Source organism: Pseudorca crassidens, chromosome 16 (assembly GCF_039906515.1).
Source record: "Pseudorca crassidens isolate mPseCra1 chromosome 16, mPseCra1.hap1, whole genome shotgun sequence".
NCBI classification, from domain to species: Eukaryota; Metazoa; Chordata; class Mammalia; order Artiodactyla; family Delphinidae; genus Pseudorca; species Pseudorca crassidens.
In genome coordinates this window covers 41,911,384-41,931,526 of record NC_090311.1, presented here as the reverse complement: position 1 = coordinate 41,931,526, position 20,143 = coordinate 41,911,384, and the positions used below count along the sequence as shown (strand labels likewise).

Here is a 20,143-nt window from a genome sequence, read left to right as displayed (position 1 = left end):
TGTGTTCAAGAGGGTGAAATACACAAAGAAACCAGTACCTCAGTGCCCCTGTTACATATGAAAACCAGGATTCTTAGTGCTCTGTTAGAATTTACTTTGCAACTCACAGACATAACAACAGCTTGGGTTCTTTGAAGATATAAACAGCATCAAAAATGTAAGACTTTGTGACCACAGGACTTAAGAGTTTCATTTGAAAATTCATTCTGATCATTTGAGAAGTAACTCTCAAAAGAATGAGGGAGTGATTGGGTGAGTGAAGGGAAGGCTTCCATCTTATGCTGTTTTTCAGCACTAAGGGCAGCATGGCAGCATGTAGCAGGTGTTCAAAGTTATTTGTTAAATGGCTGAAAGAGAAAACAGAATCACAATGTATGGAGATAATGTAGAATGGAAATTTCTATTTATAGCCTCCAAGATCTGGTTATTTGCCTTATGTATAAAAGGAATCTTTCTCTGCTGAGCTGAATAAACACTAAGCTGTACGAAAAGTGAATTAATGAAAGTGTTGGAAGGTAAAATAAATACCAGCTCTAAGTTTAAACACATTTCTATGAAAATAAGTCAGTACAATGATAAAAATTATACTAATGAATAGAGACATGTTATAGCATGAAAAGGGTGATTTCTAGAGTGGGCTTGTTGTGCATACCTTATGGATTTGACTGTTTTGAGACCCATATGCTTTAGATCAGAGTTTCTCAAACTTTAGCTTGCATAAGAATTACATGCATACTTACTGAAACACAGTTTCATATTTCTACCTCCAGAGATTCCAATTCAGTAGTTTTGAGGCAGGGATGAGATGCTGCATTTCTCAAAAGCTCTCAGTTGATGTTGGTCATGCCAGTTTGAAGACAAGACTGTGATTAATGCTACTTTAGATAATTTTAGACTCTTCAAATGTCTACTTTATTGCAAATTCACATGTTATAGATGTGTGTGTGTGTATAATTTTTTCCTATAAAACAATTTTTCTTTTTTCTGTTACAGTTTTCTCTGTGAAGAGGGTAGCTTTGTTCCTCTTAGAATTAGGTAATAATAGGCATTTTAAAGTAAACACAATAGAATGATTCCTTCTTAAAATGGATGCAAAATTTTTTTCAGAAGGTCTTTTCTCACATCCAATAGATATCTTAAACTGCCAACTTAGGCAATGTTGTGAAGTAGAAAATAGTCACAAAGTGGCAACATGGTATGTTTGTGTATATATAAACAGTTTATTCAGAAGTGACACATTTTATTGGCCAAAGCAAGTCTTATGGCCACTTCTGACATAACTGGTAGAAACATATCACTTGCCCATAGGGAGAGGCATCACAAGCCACTAGCCAAGCCAGACATCAACTGAGCCAGGATGTAAAATTCTCCCATGGGGAGGGACAGTTGATATTTCTAATGCTTCTCTTATTGGAACAAGTACTGAACAATTAGTTACTTATCACCTCTGTTTTTTAACCTCTCAATACAGAATTTGAATCACGTATAAATATTTACGAAAGACGAGTCATACTTAAGTATGACTGATATCTTTGCAAATAATATTTCCTAAAGATCAGATATTTGTATTTAAAAAGATATATTAAGTTTGCTTGAAAACCGTGCTCTTTATTTTCCTGGATTTATTGGGAAGAAGAGAATGCTAAGCTTGGAGTCAAAGACCTGGATTTGATTTTGATTCTAATACTTAGTGTCTGTGACTGTAAGGGAGCTAATTAACTCAGTTTCTGCTTTTGTTTAATATGATAACTAATAACTTCTTCAGTGTGGGGCAGCTAACACAGAAATAAAGGAGACGATATAAATCACATCACAAACATTAATGACAATATAAATTCTGGGTCTGATTAAGATTGTTGCTTTGTAACATCTGATGATTTTCAAAAATCACTAGTTACTGAAACTTCAACTTAGATTTCTTAGGAGTTTTAATGAATCTTGAACACTATGGAAAGTAAAGTATAAAAACACTGATTTAAATTAAAAACACTTAAGGTTTAGTTCATTAAAATGTCTGGGAATATGATTTTTAAGTATAATTAATTAGGAAAAGGACAGGTTTGACTTAAAAATAGCCATGTCACACTATTTGACAGTTCATAATATGAAATTATGATACTTTACATTCTGGGTTACAATGTTGTGTAACTAGTCTTTATAAAATCAGTGTTATGAGAGGCATGAATTTTGCTATGAAGTGTTCGCTCCATTGAACATTTTATTTTATCATATCATATCTATCTCTATATTTTTTATTTTCTTAGAGTTCTTTCTTCAAGTATTTGTTTGCCCTGGATATTTATTTCTACTGAACAGAACTCAAGTTGAATATTTAGTGCTTTGGACCATGTGTTTACTTATTTATCTTTAAACTGTTACCATTTTCAAAGCTCTCTTGTGGAAGAGTGATTTCTGTTTTTCATAATTCTCACCTTTCTTAAATATGCAAAAAGTATCAGGGCATTCAGAAGGCTAATGATAATGACCACCTGTTGCTTTAGTGTACTTTTCTTCAATTAATGTGTGGAATATTCTTATTTATCCAATAACCCCATATAATACTGATAAATCTGTACTTTTAAGATGAAGATTTATCCATTACTTACCACTTTTCAACTTGGTAACACATAAATATATTGTTTACTAATTAAAATCTTGCCCAAATTCATGTTTCTAATGTGAGAGAAAATGTCTCCTACTAAATTTCTCTGATAACTGAAATTATGATGGACCTTCAATGTAAAACTATAAAACTGAAAAGTGAGTAAAATACAGGTTTAGAATAGATTCCATTAAAAAATGAGAAGGAGGGCTTCCCTGGTGGTGCAGTGGTTGAGAGTCCGCCTGCCGACGCAGGGGACACGGGTTCGTGCCCCGGTCCGGGAAGGTCCCACATGCTGCGGAGCGGCTGGGCCCGTGAGCCACGGCCGCTGAGCCTGCACTTCCGGAGCCCGTGCTCCGCAACGGGAGAGGCCACAACAGTGAGAGGCCAGCGTACCGCAAAAAAAAAAAAAAAAAAAAAAAAAAAAAGAGAAGGAAAACATTTCTTTTTTGAAGGGTAGGGGATTCTATGCAAAAAATTGTGACCTATGATTCATTTTTCCTCAGTCTAATTCTCCATGAATATTTTCTTAACCATATACCTCCCTGGATCTCTCCAAACCTTGTGGAAGTCACATTTTTCCTTTGATTCCAAAACGACATTATATATGCAACTAATATTACATTTTCTAGCTATATTTTAATTAGTTGTTTATTTGTCCTTCTTCCCACTTTACTGTGAGTTCTCCAAAAGTAGGAATGACTCTCATTCATATAAGAAAATATCTGAAATACAATAAATAATATGTAAATTCAAGGTATAATCTGGTGTAGTTAAGATATAATCTGATGAGGTTAATTCAGACTGATCATAGTATTTATATTTAAGCAATAGTTCTGAAACATTCACAAATTTTCATTATTAAGAAACAGTGTAACGGACATTTTTCGCTATACTTGTGACACTGCAACTCATAGATAATTTTAATAGTTCTAATTAATCAAATTTATTTGTACTTAATGTCTCTTTCCTTTTACTGTTTACGAATGAATCTGTGATATGTATTTGTAAGATAACAGCATTTTTCAAGTATTTCAACTAATAAAGCTCTAGCTTCTCAAAGTTTAAAGACAATGGAGCGTCACACCTTTGATGAATATTTATCATATAACATTTTGTTCCTTCATGTAATTTACTAAACCATTTCTAATTAATCGTAAATGTTCAACTGAAGCAGGAGACTGTCTGAAAGGTAAAGGAGGGAGAAAACAATGCTGCAAGCTGTCATGGTTTTACTAACAAGAACAACACGGAATATGGATGACATTGTAATTTTAAAAGAGCCATTTTTCTTTGCTTTCAAGCTTATTACTTAAATTAATAATGTTTGGGGATGTAATTTATATTACCCTAGTCATTTAAGACATCAGGAAATCACAGTGATGTGGTGCTTTAGGAAGATGATGAGGCCATGTGATAAAACTGTAAAAAAGCTGACTTTATGCACTGCTTTTTCACATTATCTTCACTTCTGTAACTTTTTAAATTAAATTTCAACAAAAATGTCAAATCCAAAGTGGTTTCCAATTCCTCATCTGCCTTTTGTAAAATGGTTCGGTTTGTGTGCTTTGGGAACTACTTATTACAATATGCTGCTGAGTCTGCAACTCCAATGCAGTCAGCAGTGTGGAAATTTTCTCAGATCTAGACCATTTAATGTAATGTTTTTTGCCTTTACATAGCCCTATTTTTTATTAAGTGCTTGCTAAACTTAGGGTTGACTCCCTTCTTTATATTAGACCTAATATGAGTTCTTACAAAATACAAAGTGAATTTCTATTACCCAGAGTTTTAGAAGCCAGTTAAAAGAGGTTTCTATTATACTTTTTTCTCTATTTAAAGCAGTAGTACACACCACTTAGATATTGCCCAATGCGGTTTGTGAAATTTCCAAGAAATGTTTTTATTTTTCATATATCTGAGCAGCTTTGAAGCTCCTGTGTTTGGCCTGATAAACACAGAATTTTCCTCACAAACAGGTTTCTCGTCTTAAGGAGGGTAGCCTGCTTATTCTAAACTCTCTTAAGGCAAAAATGAAAATGATTATGTATATGAGCATAATTAAAACTCTGTTACTTCAGAGATGGTTCAAGATGGCAATGTGCCTAAGGAGGCACTCCCAGGAAAAGTAAGCAGGGAGACACCATGCTTGAGCACCCCGTTGGCCTTGCTACAGTTCAACAAGACTCCCCAGAAAGGGGAGCCCACATTTGTGCAACTGTCATCCAGGGGACACATCCAAATCTTGTCTGGAGACCAGCGGGAATTATGACTGTGGTCTCACAGGACGGTATATATCTTCAAGCTTTTAAAGCTGCTGCCTGAGGATCTGGCATTCAATCAGCCTGAAACTAGGTGTTAAATGAGATTCCTCCCTTTGGACCACTGACAGGTCTTGGCACACCCTCAACAATGAGGCCATACCAAGAATAAATCATGTAGTATAGACAACCAGAAAGATTCAGGAGATAAACAAGAGCTAGGGCAGTGTCGATCAAGAAGGATCATCACCTGCACAAGGCCACTCCTAAAGACTGAGAAAGATAGCAGTTTTGCCCAATATAGAGAAACAAACACAGAGAGCCAAGAAAATGAGGAAAAAGAGAAATAGTTTCCAAACAAAAGAACAAGACTAAACCTCAGAAAGAGACCTTTTTTAAAAAATTAATTACTTTTTTTATTGGAGTATAGTTGATTTACAATGTTGTGTTAGTTTCTGCTGTATAGTAAAGTGAGTCAGTTATACATACACATATATCCACTCTTTTTTAGATTCTATTCCCATATAGGTCATTACAGAGAATTGAATATGCTATTCAGTAGGTTCTTATTAGTTATCTATTCTATATATAGTAGTGTGTATGTGTCAGTCCCTGTCTCCCAATTTATCCCTCCCCGCTTTTCCCCCTGGTAAGCACAACTTGGTTTCCTACATCTGTGACTCAACTTCTGTTTTGTAAATAGGTTCATTTGTACCATGTCTTTAGATTACACATAAAAGGGATATCATACGATATTTCTCTTTCTCTGACTTACTTCACTCAGTATGACAATCTCTAGGTCCATCCATGTCACAGCAAGTGGCATTTTTTTTATTCTTTTTTATGGCTGAGTAATATTCCATTGTATATATGTACCGCATCTTCTTTATCCATTCTTCTGTTGATGAACATTTAGGTTGCTTCCATGTCCTGGCTATTGTAAATAGTGCTGCAATGAACATTGAGGTGCATGTATCTATTTGAATTATGGTTTTCTTCAGACATATGCCCAGGAGTGGGATTACTGGACCATATGTTAGCTCTATTTTTAGTTTTTTAAGGAATCTACATATTGTTCTCCATAGTGGCTGTACCAGTTTACATTCCCACCAATAGGGTAGGAGGGTTCCCTTTTCCCCACACCCTCTCCAACATTTATTGTTTGTAGATTTTTTGATGATAGCCATTCTAACTGATGTGAGTTGATACCTCATTGTAGTTTTGATAGAAAAAGATCTTAATGATATGGAGATAAATTACCTACCTGATAAAGAATTCAAAGTAATGGTCAAATCTGCTTACCAAACTTGGGAGTAGAATGGATGAACATGGTGGGAACTTCAACAGAGAGTTAGAAAATACAAGAAAGAACCAATGAAAGCTGAAGAATACAATAACTGAAATGAGAAATACACTAGAGGGAATCGACAGCAGATTAGATCATAGAGAAGATTAGATAGGTGATATGAAAAAGAGGATAGCAGAAATCACCCAATTGGAGTATAAAAAGAAAAGCAATTTAAATGAGGATAGCATAAGGGACTTTGGAGACAGCATTAAGTATACTAGCATTTGCATTATAGGGGTCCCAAAAGGAAAGGAAAGAAAGAAAGGAGTAGAAAACTTATTTGGAAAAATAATGGTTGAAAACTTCCCTAACCAAGGAAGGAAACAGACATCCAGGTCCAGGAAGAACAGAGAGTCCCAAACATGAAGAACCCCAAAAGAACCACATCAAGACACATCATAATTGAAGTGTCAGAAGTTGAAGAGAGAATTTTAAAAGCAGCATGATAAAAAAAGCTAGTTACATATAAGGGAACCACCATAAGATTATCAGAGGGTTGTTTTTCACACTTTATTGGAGTATAATTGCTTTACAATGTTGTGTTAGTTTCTGCTGTATAACAAAATGAATCAGCTATATGTATACATATATCCCCATATCCCCTCCCTCTTGAGCCTCCCTCCCACCCTCCCTATCCCACCCCTCTAGGTTGTCACAAAGCATCGAGGTGATTGCCCTGTCCTATGCACCAGCTTACCACTGTATGACAGACTCTAGGTCCATTCACTTCACTACAAAGAGCTCAGTTTAGTTCCTTTTTATGGCTGAGTAATATTCCATTGTATATATGTGCCACATCTTCTTTATCCATTCATCTGTTGATAGACACTTAGGTTGCTTCCATGTCCTGGCTATTGTAAATAGTGCTGCAATGAACATTCCTTTTATTTCTTTTTTCTTCTCTGATTGAACATGTGGTACATGTCTTTTTTTGAATTACAGTTTTCTCAGGGTATATGCCCTGAGAAATCCCAGTAGTGGGATTGCTGGGTCATATGGTAGTTCTATTTTTACTTTTTTTAAGGAACCTCCATACTGTTCTCCATAGTGCCTGTATCAATTTACATTCCCACCAACAGTGCAACAACATTTGTTGTTGAAAACTCTGCCAGAGCAACACATAGGATATTTCAGATCACCAGCAAAGAAGTTAGAGAAGGAGAATGCAATACAAAACAAACAGAAACACAAAACAACTTACTTACTATACATATAGACCAACCACAAATTTAACTTTCATACAAATTAAATATGGCTTCTAGTAGTCTTCAGGGATCAAACTGCAATTAGTAAATTCATACTGAAACACTAGGAGGTAGGCTGCACCTTGATTTGTACAATTATAACAAACCACAGTTGGCTTCTACTCTGGCACTGTCTTGACCTAGTGCTTCATTTTCTCATCTAGCTACTGTTTATGCATGAATTACCTGAGAGACATGGCTTTGAATGACTTAATTTAATAAAATTAAGTCTTTGACTTTTTTTGGTCAAAACAACTACCATTAGCAATAATGCATTTTGAATTACTATGTGGGAGTGTGCCCTAGTGTTACATGACTAAAAAGCATGCCTCAGTACATAAATAAATAAATAATCTTGCTTTTACTCTGTGTATACAAAATAAATCTGTTGAAATAAAATGTGTATCACTAACTTCCTCTCTGTTATGCAGTTTCTCAGTATTGATGGCAGTGATCTCACTGTGGCCTATATGATAGTCTGTTCTCCAACAACAACTTTATTATTAATTTTTCTTAAGCACCATTTTCAGTTGCCATTCCTACCAAGACTTTTCATTCACTAGCTTCTATTTCATACTTCTCTAATTTTTCAAGACCCTCCCCAAGCAGACCACTCTCTATGTTTACAGTATAATTTTCTCCTGCTTTGTGGAGCCAATGTTGTCACCGTCTCACAAACTCAGTATGCTCATTTCTTTGTGGAGAGATTTATAAGCTTATTTTCCTTTGCTCTGAATTCCCAAGAGCCTTACCTTCATGTTTATGAATCTTACCACTTTTTAATACCTAGCTCAATTCTTATCTCAAATACTCAAAGGGAGCTTTGGCTTACCACACTGGCTATAATAACTTTCTCTTCTGTCTCCAAATAAGCGAACTGTAGAGGAAGGGCCAAATTTAAAATAATGACTGGTCATACAGTGTGTACTGTTATTTTGGGTGTATTAGTTTAGCTTGTTCATTGGATGTGACAGTCTTGGGTAAGGACCAAGATTTATGTAATTTGCTTTCTATTTAGGGCCTGGGGAATGAGTGCTCACTATCTGCTCAGTTCCTGTGTGGAACATGCTTATAATTTAAAAGGGAAGAAGGGTAGAATATGGTTTCCTGTAAGAGTTATCTTCTTCTGAATTCCAACAGAAGCAAAATTATTTTGGAACAACCCAAAATTAATTCAATTTGTTTATATTCTCCGACAAGATGACAGATCTTTAGACAAAGAGTTTTGTTTAATCAAAACACCAGGCTCAAATGAACAGTAACAAAATCCATGTTGCTATTCTGTTTAGAATAGGTTTGCCTGCTGTCATTCCCAAATATCCGTGATTAGGAACACTGAAAGACAAATGAAATGCAGGACATTTCACAAAATTGTAATGGGGTTAATATCAGAAAGCATCAACATTCTATTTCTCCTGTTGCTTTTGCAAGTAGGGTGTTGAACACAGCCAAAGCAATTTTAGTTGCATTTAGAGTTAGAACCATTTAGATTACTCTTATATTTTGCTAATTGTTAGTTCTAGTCACAAAACTACATGGAAACTTCCTTGAAAGAAGGAAGTGGATGTATTTTTTTTTTTGTTACCAGAACTTTTGGCACTGTTCCTGATAAGTATTAAGATTTTTAGTATAGATTGATGGTGACTGCTTGCTTCACTATCTTTCTGTTAGGTTCAAAACAGTGAGAACATATAAAGTTTTACTTGAGATATTAACAAGTTAAATAGAAATACCTTTAATCATATTGGTTTCTATAGGACGGTAGACTTAGTGTTAGGGTTAAATATTAGTAGAACAAAACATTTAAAAATATACATTTTTTAACATCCAGCACAAATATTTAAAACTAGGTTTAACACAGTGAAAATAATGTTTATGTAGTAATCATTAGATTACTAATTAATATGATCAGGTAATCTACTGGCATTTGTTCTCTATGTGTTATTTTGAATTTCTTATTTCAAATTCATAATGTAAAGGACATGGTCATTGTTTCACAACATTGATCCAATCTATGAAGATACAAATAGAGTAGAAGTAGAATGGGGAGAAAAAATTCATATAAATAAGATGATACAGAGAATTATATTTAATTTTCCTTTACACATCATGAAATTAAAATGAAACTATGTGTTGAGCTTTTGAAATATTTTTCCTTAAGATATTATTGTCTAAGGGAGGTTTTTTTTAGTCTTTAAGAGTAGCATTGTTCTTAAATATTATGTGTATGTAAGTGTGCATATAAATGTTTAAACCGTAGTTTTCAAGGGTATATAATATGATTTGACTCTTTTTCTATGGAAAAAAAAATAAGAAAAATGGTGTGCTAATTCCTCTTATTCTTTCTTTCCTCCTAAACTTTTTTTTTTTCGTTTATATTATTCAGCTGCTTCTCAAATCTCTGCACTGGAAAGTTTCACTCTTTCTTAGATATTTAAAAATAAGAGAAGGAAGAAAAGTTGGTACTGCATTTCCAATTCAACCTCATTAGAACCACTAAGAGAGTGTACTCACCATCTTCATCCTTGTGGATGCCCTTCTGTTTCCTTTATACATGGACACAGCTCGGATGTGTATAATATTCTTCAGTTATGTATTAGACATATATTGTTGCCATAACAAATTACAGCCAATATAGTGGCTTTAAAGAGTAATATTTATTATGTTGCAGTTCTGTAAGTCAAATACTCAGTGTTGGTCTCATGGGGCTAAAAATCAAGATGTTGACAGGAAAGTTTGTATTTTTCATTTCCTTGTTTGTTCTGGTGTTGGCAGAATTTAGTTCTCTAAGACTAAAGGACTAAGGTTTCTGGTTTCCTTGATGGCTCTCAGCTTGGGGTCCACTTACCTCCTAGAGGCCTGTCTCTACTTTTTGTACATTTCCCCCAACATCTCAGAATTGGCAATGGGGCATTAAATGCTTCTCCTGCTGGCATCTCTCTGACTCATTCTTCTTGCCTTCTTTCATTTTTAAGGGCTCATGATTAGATCTTGCTCACACAGATAATCCAAAATAATCTCCCCATATCATAATCCTTAATTTAATCCTGTCTACAAAGTCCTTTTTGCCATGTAAGGTAGAATATTCATAGTTTCTGGGGATTAGGGCATGGACATCATTGAGGGGCCATTATTTTCGTTCCCAAAGGTTATATTTTCTATTCTACAAAACTTGGGGGCATTGTTCCAATGTTTCATATTATTGAATATTGCTGTGGCGATCTTGAGAACAGCTTGATTTTCTTACTCTTGAAAGATCTGTTTTTTTCAATCAGGATTCTCATAGAATTATTTCTTCATATTTTAGTTTTCCTAAATTTGAAATTATGATCATATTTTAGCTATTTTCCATAAAATTCTATCCATCTATTGACCCATCTATTATCTAAGTTTTGGACATTGTATGAAATTTTCCAACATTTCAGGAAAATTTTTTATTATATATTTGGATATCTTTTGTATTTCATTTGTTGAATTTTCTAACTTCAGATCACCATTATTTTTATTTTGTATTATTATTGTCCTCAGATCTTACCTTCTAACTCATCTCTGCATATTACTTTTGTATTTAATGTGATTATGAAAATCCTTTGTTTAGTTGAATAAGTTATATTTCTATCCTGACCATTCTATTGGTAATTTATTTATTATTTATTTTATGGTGCTGCTTTGATCAATTTGTACCCTTTCTCTGTAATCATAATTTATACTCACTTCTGTTGCTCTATCTTTTCTTCTTTAAGCTTTAATTTAGTGAATTCATTGTTTTGTTAAGTTTTATAGTACAAAGTACTGGAAGGAATTTTTCTTTTAATTTTTCATTATGTCTTCAAGTTTTAAATGGACTATTTTAATATATTTTCATGAGTGTTATTTGTTTACATATTTAATATATTTGCATGATGCCATTTATTTTTTCTTGCTATGTTACATTTGGGTAATTCTGTCTACAACTGTTTCTTCTAAAATACTGTGAGTGAATTCTCCATTACTCCTTTCTTATCATTACATACTTAAAGTCTGAAGGTTGGGTTTTGTGTTCTGTGCACTTTTATGTAAATTTGACATTTCCTGGTGTGAGTATGACAAATACACTGAGCCCTTTGCTTTTGTTTTCTTTTTCAGTAATTCAGTTAGAAGTCACTTCACTCTAATTAAAGATTTAGTTTAGTTTGCTCAATCATTTAAAAGTGCTGTAACATATACCTCATTAAACTTGTTCTGGGTGGTGCAGTTTCTCTTTGTTTTTTCACTAGTCTGTCTGCAGTTGCCACTGTTACTTTCTCCTCCATCTCCCTCAGACCCTCCCAATCAGAGAGGAAAAGGCCATGGTATTCCATTACTACCACGTCTCTTCAAATATGGGAGTCATAGTTTCTCAGGATTTGCCTAAATGACAGCTTGGGAGAGGTGGACCGAGGGTTGAGAACTCTTCTAAAAATGTCAGCTTCTTCTGATCATCTTCATTTCAAGTTTAGAAGAGGGAGATTCTTAGAACTGGAATCACTTTTTCACGTTTACCTAGAGATCAGCAGTCCTTACAGATTCATCTAAAGACTCAGGTCTTTTCCTACATCTTTAAACTATTCTCTGCTTGTGTCTACTCATTTCTCATTTGCTTCAGTCTCTTCTTCAGGATCATAATTATCATCCATTAAGCTCAATACCTCTGATCTTATTCCTCATCATTTGTCTTTTTTTTTTCTTTTTCTATATTCTGGAAGAACTTTGTTCCAATCTAATGTAATTCAGTTTTCTATTTTGTGGTGATTTTTTGGACGTGAAGCTGATCTATATTATAATTTTCCCTTTATTATTTTTAGTTCCCTTATTTTATTTCATTAGCTCATCCATTTCTCTTTTCACTCTTTTTTGACTCTCAGTCAGCTCACCTTTTATCTTTGTTTTCTTATTTTATTTTATTTTATTATTTATTTATTTTTTCTCATGTGCCAGTACTTTTAATGTTGTGCATGTCAAATTATAGTAAAAAACGACTATAAACAAGATGCAGCCCCTCTATTTCCATGAACAGCGCACTGCATTACAGTAAACGGAGCTTATATTCAACCATCAAATGTGGTTCTCCCATTAGTTCACTTTGTGATGGGTCATTAAGAATATCTTCAAATCCAGTAGTCTCATCATTACCCCTCAAAATATCCAATGAAAGGTTTGAGCTTGGAAGAAAAGGAAGACGCTGAACCTGCTGCACTGCGTTGAATTCCATTTGTAGTTTTAATGGAGCAAATAGACCCTGGATGTTTCTCAGTGTGGAAAAGTTCATTTTATCTTGGTTGAGCTGGAAATTTTTTTCTGATAATTAAAGAGGATGACTGGGCAAAAGTTCATTTTTCACATAAGAAAAACCTTTTCGAAGAAGATCATGACTTTCAAAAGTTCTACTTGCTGAAAGTTCAGTAACTGGAATACTGTCCTTTAGCTGAGATCCAAGTTCTCTGGCATTCATCTTCAACTCACTCTGCGAACTTGTTTTCTTATTTTAAATATTTCCTTGTTTATAAACTTCCTGCATTTTTTTCAAATGGGAGCAAATTAGGTTTAAAATGTGCTTCTTTAATATATATGTATTTTATATAACATATAAAATAGTATTTATACATAAATAATAAAATATATATCATATTTAGATATTTGTAATAATATTTATTTTTAGATTATAATCTTTTTTCAGAATTGTTTATATGATTGTTTATTTCTTGTTTATACATTTTATCTTGGAAAAAATAGCTGTTTATCAATGTAGATGTGTTCCTAACAGGAGTTTTGGAAATTTCTTATTAAATAGCCTTACTATCACCTCTGCCACTCCTTCTCCAGATCTCTACTTCAGGTGCTAGGTGAGATTGTTCCTAGACTTCTCATTGGTGACACAATCTCCTTCATAAGGGAGAAACTCTGTTGCGCTCAGGGGAATCCTAATTCCCTTGCTGGCTTTCATATAGCCACATAATTTCAGGCTTCCATTACCAGTTTCTTTTAATGCTGGTAATTCAAAATAAAGAAGGACATTTTAAATGATGTACTCTAAGTATGTCCCATGGCTCATTCTTTTTAAAATCCCTAGCTCTACCTCAATCATGGAGTGTTAGCAGGGTTCATTTTCAGGAAAGTTTATATTTATTCTGAGACACTGCAGTGCTTCCTCAGTTGAGGAATGTGTCTTTACACAGATAACTGTGCCTGATTTACTTCTATCCTATCTGTATGATATTTCACATGACATCTTTATAATACCTGAGATGTGGATGATGTTCTTTTCTCAGTTTCAGTGATGATATAGATATTTTCATCTTTTCATATTCCTGTTGTGATTTCTGAAAATGTGTCTCTTCTAAATTTGTTATCTTAGCTGCAAGTTACAACCATTTATTTTTGTTGGATCTAATTTTTTAGAAATTAAATATGGGATCAGTTTTTATTTGACAAAAGAAAAAGATTAAACTCAGAACTAATATTTTATTTATTTTTTTAATTTTTTTTTGTGGTACGTGGGCCTCTCACTGTTGTGGCCTCTCCTGTTGCAGAGCACAGGCTCCAGACGCGCAGGCCCAGTGGCCATGGCTCACGGGCCCAGCCGCTCCATGGCATGTGGGATCCTCCCGGACTGGGGCACGAACCCCCGTCCCCTGCATCGGCAGGTGGACTCCCAACCACTGCGCCACCAGGGAAGCCCCAGAACTAATATTTTAATCAAATATTTTAAACGTTGAAAGAGAGGCTTCTCTGTGGAAATTCAATCTTAATCAATCACAAGAATGAAAAATAACAGAACAAAATATTATTATAAATTGGTAGGTTTCTAATGTGAAATTAAAATTTTTATACATATTACAAAGTAATTTTTAAACTTTTATCCTATTACAGACTGAAAATTTTCAGAAAAGACTTAAAAATCTATTCAACAGATATTTTTAAAAGCTTCTTCTATGGGTCAGATGCATTTCTACAAGAGGATCAAGACTGCAAGGTCTCTGGTATCAATATACATGCTAATGGAGGAGGCTAGTCAATAACCAGATAGTGCTAAGTGCTATCATATGTGAAGTAAAATGGAGTGGTGGATAGGAAGTGACTGTTAGAGTACACAATACTGGGCATATGATCAAAGAAGGTCTCTGTAAGAAAATTATATTTGAGTCAATACCTTAATTATAAGGGGGGGGGTGAAGACAGACAGCAGTGCAAAAGGCTGGTGTGGATGGGTTGTGGATGTAGGGATATAGCAAAATTCTGAATTAGAGGAAGATAACACATGTACTATTCAAATTTAGCACTGAGCCTTTAAGAACAGAAAAAAAGAAAGTAAAAATAAGAATAATAAAGAAGGCTATATAGTGGTTAAGGTAGAAAAAGAGGAACCTGGCATAAACTGCTTTTTCTTCTCCTTTCTTCTCATTCTTGATTTAAGATCAGAGGATTTTCATGTCTGTGGAATTCTCTTCTTGAGGTAGCTATGGTTTCCTACAGATGAGAGTTCAGTAATCCCCACTCCCAGCCTTGAAATATAATGATAGTGTTGACTCCCTTCCAAATTTCCTACCTTGAAAAACTGCAGATTTCATCACACACAGTGAATGGATGTGCCACTGAGCTGTGGAGTCCTATTCCCACAGCTGTCCCTCAGAATAGGAATTCCTTGGTAACCCATCCACTACCAGCTTCTTATATCAGAAGGAGACAATTCTGGCTTACTGTTTTTCATCCAAGTCTTAGTGAGACTCACCACAGCCAGTTGGTTAACATAAACAAGCTAGTCATTCTTGACCCTCCTTGACCAGCACGAAGTATTTTCTCATCCATTTGTATTCAAATCATTACATTCTAAATCAAAACGATAACTATGAGCTTACTTCTCTTATGATGATTATGTACTTCAAATAAATCTGCTGTGAATCATTTACAGAATATATATAGAAAAAATCAGCTTTGGAAAAACTGGCCACTTTTTATTATGTAATGATTGATCAAATGTAAAACAATACTACATATACACAGAAGCATATGGGTATATATTCATAGTTATTTTTTGCTATTTTAAAAAAGTAAATATATATATATGATATGTATATGTGTATGGGTGTATAAATAACTAGCTTAGGGGCCATAGATAATCAGATAATAAGTTCGGAATAAATATTGGGTTATTTGACATCTAGTCTAATGTTCAGAATATTTTATCTGGATTATTTGTGTGTTGTTGTGTAGTCACATTATAATTAATTTAATATCTGTTTATGAGTTTTAATTTTTAAAATTTCAGGCAGGCTAAATAATAGGGAAACAAACTTCTGAAGTTCACATTTATTAACTGTCTCAGAAAATCAATATGATTTTATAAGATAATCACTATGATAAGAACAAGGATCTTAAGTTTAAGATAACAGATAATTAGCTTAATGCTAAATAACTATCAGATATTGAACTAAAACAGTGAAATCACAAAACAAATGGTTAGGACAAACACTTATAATTCATGAGAGTCAGGAATAAAGATGAAACCACCACAAGTCCTCCAGACGTTTTCCATGAGTGAAAACTTTAGCTTATAGTCTTTAATTTCAGATTCATGGCCTCAAATACCCTTCTGTAAAGGCATTTTTCTATGGTTTTCAAAGACATTTATGATTAATTTTTAAAATTAAGAGATTAGCAATTGACCTACTTACATAAAAGTGAAGAGATAGGATCTCATTTTCTTCTTTCTAGTTTTCATCTTTCTACTTGGAAGGGACAATTCTTAACAGCCAGCTTGAATTTCACCTTCCAATTCTATGGGGAATAATATTATCTCCTCTGATTCTATGAAGGTGAGAAAAGTCTAACCAATTATTTCTCTCCAGTGGTGAAAGGTGAATTTTCATTTCCCTATATGTTTTGGAAAATCAGATATCCAATCCATGAGATCAGAATTCTGTTGGGTGCATATTCAATTAAGAAAAAGAAAGAAAAATAACTGTTTGCTCTGACTTTAGTTCCTGTGTAGATTAATACAGATAATTAAGCAGCTTTAATTCTTCAAATGCAAAGTGAATTTTACACAGTCCACTTAAAGTAATAGACAATAATATTTCATTAAACTCATTAACAATGCTTTTGCTATTTGAGTTTACTGTTTGTAGTTTATAGCTACAAAATATAATTTGAAAAGCACATAGGAAGTTAGAATTAAACATTGGCTCATAGATTTTCTGAGAACAGAGTCTCTTATTGTTGGGTGTAGAACAGATCATGGGAGTTTGTATTCTTTTCTGAGTCAGGGCTTGAGGAGAGACTGAGGAGATAGAGACTGCCACACATCTTCCATAGGCTGGTCAGGGGTGAGACAAGGACTGGACCACAGGCTCAGAGTTCACATACTCTAGCACCTGAAAGTGGGTTAAGTTTCTGTATCACAGAGTGAGAGACCATACCCTGTCCAAGCCAACACTCTTGGCATCTCTGGAGGAAATTCTACATTCTAAATGATCCACTATACCTTTCAGGCATTTTTTTTCCACAGTAAGTATAATGATGTAGAAACAAGAAATAATTATTAAAAGAATGAATATGACCATTATATTCATTCCTTACCTTCATTAATAGGTCTATTATGTCATGCACTGTGACCAAATAATTATAAAAATACATTGGATATAAAAACACTAGCTACCACCTTTGTGCATTAGTTTCATGATTTTCTCTTCTGTTTTGTTTTTATTGCCATACATGTGCATACAATATATTAAAAACTTTGTCTGTGGTGTCCCTGCTCAACCAAAGTTTATGTAATGCCTTTGACTGTTTGCACAATTATTCACGCCTCATTAATTTAATATGCATTTATTGAGCATCTACACTTTTCCAAATAGTCTGTGAGATAAAAAGAAAGCAAATGCAATCTTCCTCCTGGATTTCGTCTCAAGGAGCTCAGAAAGTAGAAGGGAAAATGGACCATTAGCAGTTAACTCTGTCATAAAATGATGCATGGTATAGTAGCAATAATGAACATGTTGGAGGGAGCAGTGATTTTTATTTGGGTTACAAGAGAAGTCTTTACAGAGTGCATAATATGAACTGGGCCTTTAATTTATAGGAATTCAAAAGATAGAAAAGAGCCAGAAGGACATTCCAGAAAAATGGATCACTAAGGAAAGACAGGACAGTGTATATCCAGCAAGTTTTTATTGGATGGCGGAGTGTTGGTTGGGGGAATAGCATGAAGTATAGTCTAATTTTAAAATGGAATGCTAATGGTGTGCAGGAATAACGCTATGAGCACTTAATTCAATTATTTTTCTTCCGTATCAACTAGGCATGCCCATGTTTACCATGAATTTTGAAATTAGGTTTCAATCAAGACCTTCTGCCTTAAAGCAAAAATTCTTCTGGATAGTATATCTTGATCATTATATTAAGATTTCCCTTGTTACAATTAATTTATAATTTCTAATAGATGGTATCTATATTCTGTGTAAAGATATGTAAAGACATTTCTTTTTTCAAGAAACTGGAATTAAGGCTTTGTGCCTAAAGGAAAGAAAATGTATCTTCCTAGTTCTTGTCTCCAATGCAACTATTATTTTCAATCAGTCTCTTTGTTCATACTCCTCTCTCCAATATCCTTTCCATTATTGTGGGTTTAATTTAGACTCTAAAAGTTAGATCATTATATATAGTACTAAATTTAATTCACATGTATATACACTAGTAAATATGAACATTTCTTTGAAAAGTATGTTTATCAAAGTGACATAGTACAGGTTTCATAAAATATAATTTTGACTTTTCTGTAGTCTTCTGTAAAAAGCTTTCTTTGGAAACTGTGTTTCTTTCTAGAAATAAAATGTAAATGAGCCGTTTTATTTATTCTACTTGATTTTACATTCTTATCAACTTCTAAACATTGCAGACAGGAATTGACCTACTCAGTCCTTATCTTCAATGCCCACTTGAGTTTACACCTAAATATAAATGTCTTCATAATGGTTGGTGTATAATGGGTAGTCAATGAATATTTGCTTGGTAAATAATAGATTATGATGGAAAGAAAAAGATATCCCAAAGTAATCTAAGAAGATTGCTATACATTTCTCAAGTTCTTAAATCTGCTACAGTATCTGCAATTGGTAACTTTAACAGTGTCAATGGCAAGGGATGTACTACTACCTCTCTACTTCATGAAACAGCATTTCAACTGTTAGAAGAGCTGTAGAAATGCTTTTCATTCAGCAAAAATAAATCTCTCTGTCTCTCTCTCACACACAGACACACACACACACACACAGACACACACGCACACGCACACACACACATACACACAAGCAAAACAAAACAAAACCCCCAGATCATTTTTATGCATTACAATCCTTCATTGTTTGTCCCTGGGTAAGTCCCTTGCTTCCCCAAAAAGTAGTTTAAGAAAAAGTCTAATTCTTTCTGTGGACACATATTTCCTGAATTTGACATCAAGTCCTAAAGTAGCCCTTTTAATGCCCGTCTGACTCTTACCTACAAATCTGAAAGACTGACTTTTGATGAGATCTTTGAAACAACCAATTTTTATACCAACCATTTCTGAAGGCTACACTGTTTCTAGTTTTATGAGATAATGACTTCTTTATATTTTGCACTAATTTTGTCAACTGATTCTTTTACTTTTCACCTGGATTATACTAGCTAATATAATATCTATCAAATCCAATTTATTTAGATCTTGAGTTTATACACAGAGTTATAAAATGTATACCAGTGTATTTCTGGACAAATCTTTAAACATTTTTTTTCCTGATGTGGAAGATTATGATAAATGTACCCATTCAGAATCCAGTGTCCATATGAAATACTAGTCTAAAAAATAGAGATAGACTTCAAACCCAAGTCTCTCTGCCTTTAACCTCTGTAGATGGCAAATATAAACAATTCTTATCACCTCATCAGTTTGTTTAAAATGCAGGACCTCCACTAGACAAGGCCCTAATGTGCCTACTTTGAGTCATTTTATGTGGCTGAAAAAAAAGTCTGCATTTCTTTTAAAGGTATGGTATATGTTAGAGTTTCCTCTAATTTTCACTGGCCTTATCCTAAATTATATTTATTCAGTGTATTTTTGCATTATCTTGGAAGTTTAAATTTATAATTTACCTTTTGTTCTAATGGTCATTTTCTATACACATGTATATAGTTCTGTCTTCTTCAACTTCTGCAAACACTACAATTCTAATCCACCCGTTTGATTTGCTTCCTTTACTTCTAATGGAGTTATCCTATCCCTGTGAAAAAAAAAGAGCAGGACATTTTTTTTTTATGCTGCCTATGGCAATTAGTGATTTATTTCAAACATTGTTTATAACAAAAGGAAAACAGAACTCTCTAAGTTTCTAACATGATGGTTTATTTTAAAATATAAAATTGAGAACTATAGTGTTTCTAGGTTAGTTGATTGATCTTTTTTCCTTAAAGATTTTCTTCAAATGATATTTTAATGTCTTTTCTGGTTTTTTTCTGAGCTCAAAGTTCAACTTGTTTCTCTTAAGTCATTACTTGATTGCTAAGCCCTATATTACTCAGGTGTCCTTTGTGCCTCATTTTAATTTTTGGAATGTTTTGAATTCTGGGGTTATTCCTGAAGATACCCCTCAACACAGTGGTGAAACTAGAAATCTCTAAGAGAAAGTGAAACAGAAGG

At 33.8% G+C, this 20,143-nt stretch overlaps 1 protein-coding gene and 1 pseudogene across 1 annotated transcript in view; one reads left to right on the top strand and one right to left on the bottom strand.

The window, feature by feature from the left end:
• PCDH15 (protocadherin related 15) overlaps positions 1-20,143 on the top strand; it is a 1,039,293-nt gene that overhangs the window by 47,868 nt on the left and 971,282 nt on the right. The window lies entirely within an intron of this gene.
• On the bottom strand, positions 12,386-12,948 carry LOC137208446 (proteasome maturation protein pseudogene; annotated as a pseudogene).